Consider the following 2,822-nt stretch of genomic DNA (forward strand, 5'->3'; position numbering starts at 1 on the left):
GATGGCTGAACACCTGCCTGCCCATGGGAAGCAGCGAAGGAATTCCTTGTTTTGCTTTCCCTATTAAACTGTCTTTATCCCAACCCATGAGCTGTCTCACTTTTACCCTTCCGATTCTCTCCCCCATCCCACCGGGGGGGAGCGAGCGAGCGGCGGGGTGGGGCGCGGTTGCCGGCTGAGGTTAAACCACGACAGCAGCACTAACCGGGGAAGAGGTGCCACGCTCACCTTCTCGCACGGGGCCAGCCTTTCGCTTGGCAGTGGTGGCAGGCTGCGGAGCTTGCGGTTTAGGCACCTTCATCTGAAAACGAGCCTGAGGAGGAGGGACGAGGAGCTGCTAAAGGCCACAGATGCAACGGCCAGCTCGGGAAGCCTCCAAGCCACCCGGCGTGAAGGACACACCGGACAAACCATGCTGGTTTTGCACCCTCTCCCCGGGTATCCCCAGCAGCCTCTGCCTGGGTCGAGGGTACTAGCCCGGATTTTTGGTCTTGGACCCAGCACAGGCACTCGTACGAGGCATCACCCTGAGCCGCAGCAACTCAGCGAGGCTGCAGTGGCTTCAGTGCTTCAAGCAGGACATCCCTCCCTCGCCAGGGCTCCCAGCTAGGTCAGGGGGCTGAAATCCGGCAGACCTGGGGGGATGAAAACCCTGACCAAGTGGACATCGGCCTCTGCTTTCACAGGCACGAGAAGCCAAAGAGATTGGAAGAACAAAGAGATTGGAAGAACAGCACCGATGAGAAAGATTTCGTAGAAACTATTTTTCTTCCCCGCGTTTAACTATGAATTTGGGTATTTGATTCCCTGAAAAACGGCTATTTTCTATGTGCAACTCCGGGCTTTGAAAAATACAATATGGAAAGACTATTTTGAGCTGGAAAAGCCGTTGTGGTGTTTTTCCACCGAGCTGGGGTTTGCCTTTCCCCACCCTGCGCTGCAGGCAGCGCTCTGGGAACAGATGTTCAAGGACACGGCAGCTCCGCGAGGAGCGGAACGCACGGCCTGCCACAGCACTGCTCGTCTCGCCGGGAAGCCGCAGACGGGGAAAGCACAACACGCTGAGCCGCGGCTCCCGCGAGGACGGGGGCATTTCCAAATGGAAATCTCGGGAGAGTTTTTTGGCTACAAAATTTCTGCTGGAAAGTTAGAAGCTTTAAAAAAAAAACCCCAACCAACCAACCAACCCACCCACCCTGTTTTTCCCTCTAGACTCACAGCTGAGATAAGGGGAAGGCTCGGAGACACCACCCTGTTTTTCCCTCTAGACTCACGGCTGAGATAAGGGGAAGGCTCGGAGACACAAACGGCGTTTACTCACCTCGTTTGCATCTGTACCTTAAAAGAACGAACCCCCTTACCCTCTCCTCTTTTTATTTCCTACCAAGACCGCACCGCTTCCGTGCTCCGTCTTCGTTCATGCGGTTGGGGAAGAAAACAGAGACTAGATCTCATCGGATGGAGCCGGATGGGTCCCGGGAAAGCTGGATGTAACCAAGTAACGAGGATCCCAGCGACAGGCTCGACTGGGAGGATTTAAAGATAGAAACCAAAGTAGGAGCGAACCAAGCCCTGGAAGAGTGCCGTCCCCTTCCCACACGCACCAGACCCCGAAGCAGCACGACTTGATGCTTGGAGCAGGCAGCCGCCAGCGGGAGATGACGCAGTCGCCGGCAGGGAGGGCTGCTTTGGTGGCTGGTTTGTTTGGGGTTTTTTTGTTTTTGTGTTGTTTTTCTTGAGGGCAAATAGAAAGTATCAGACACAGATGAGGCTTTTTTAAAACGCTTTTACAGTTGTTAGAGTTTTGTACAAATCAAAGCATCCCTTTTAAAATCTCCATTATTACAAACATACAAAGAAACAATGTTATTACTACAAATCGTCGGCTACTCAACTGCATGATCAATTTATCACAATTAAAAAAAAAAACAAACCATAATAGTACATACAGGGCCTTCCTCCCTCTGTTTATTTCTCTACCTCGAGGGAAGTGAAAAAGCAAAGCCCCCGTTTAAAAAAAAAAAATCCCACCAATGCACCTCATTTTCTAAAAACCGGTGAAGTACAAAATTACGTGAGTATTTTCCTGCTGTCACACTCTGGCAAAGTGTAACAGCTTCTTTTTTTTTTTCTTTTTTTTCCTTGTTTTCACATCAGAAGTCTCTTAAAAAAAAGAACAAAAAACCACATGGCAGAGTGTCTGATGCTGCAGCGTGCTCCTTCCATGCCGGAAGCCAACATCATCCAAAAAAAAGTGCCTTTGAGCAAAGTCATCTTTAGTAACAAAAAAAAAAAAGAAAAAGGATGAGGGAGGGGGAAAAAAAAATCACAATCTCTAGTTAAAAGCGTAATAAAACCCCTGACAGAGCAGCCGGCCCTGCATCACAAAGGACGATTTCTCCTCTTCGCTACCTACCTTCAGCGCCGCTCCGGACTAAGGTTTCATCCCCTACTCCTCCGCCCCCGGGGGGTCTCCAAACCCCGAGATGTTTCTTCGCACCCTGACCGGAGCTGGGTGCCGGGATGCCGAGGAGCGCTCCCTGCCAGCCCAGAGCCGGGCGGTGCTTTGCTCCCCCCCAACCCCACTCCCCCCAACAGTGGCCAAGTGCTTTTTAGCCCACCCGCCCCCGAGAGACGCACTGCGGACGGGGCCCGGGGAGCGCCCACCCCGGCTGGCCTCGCTGGAAGGGTCCTGCGGTCTCTGTGCCGTTTCCGAGAAGCGCATCCCTGTCAGGAGGAACTTTCGTAGCCCTTTTATTCTGCTGGCTTTTCATCAGCAGGGAGAAACGGCCCCGGAGAGCCCCAAGAAACGCTCCCCGGAC

The sequence above is a fragment of the Aptenodytes forsteri genome, unplaced genomic scaffold, assembly GCF_000699145.1.
Source record: "Aptenodytes forsteri isolate BGI_AS27 unplaced genomic scaffold, ASM69914v1 Scaffold321, whole genome shotgun sequence".
Taxonomy (NCBI): Eukaryota; Metazoa; Chordata; class Aves; order Sphenisciformes; family Spheniscidae; genus Aptenodytes; species Aptenodytes forsteri.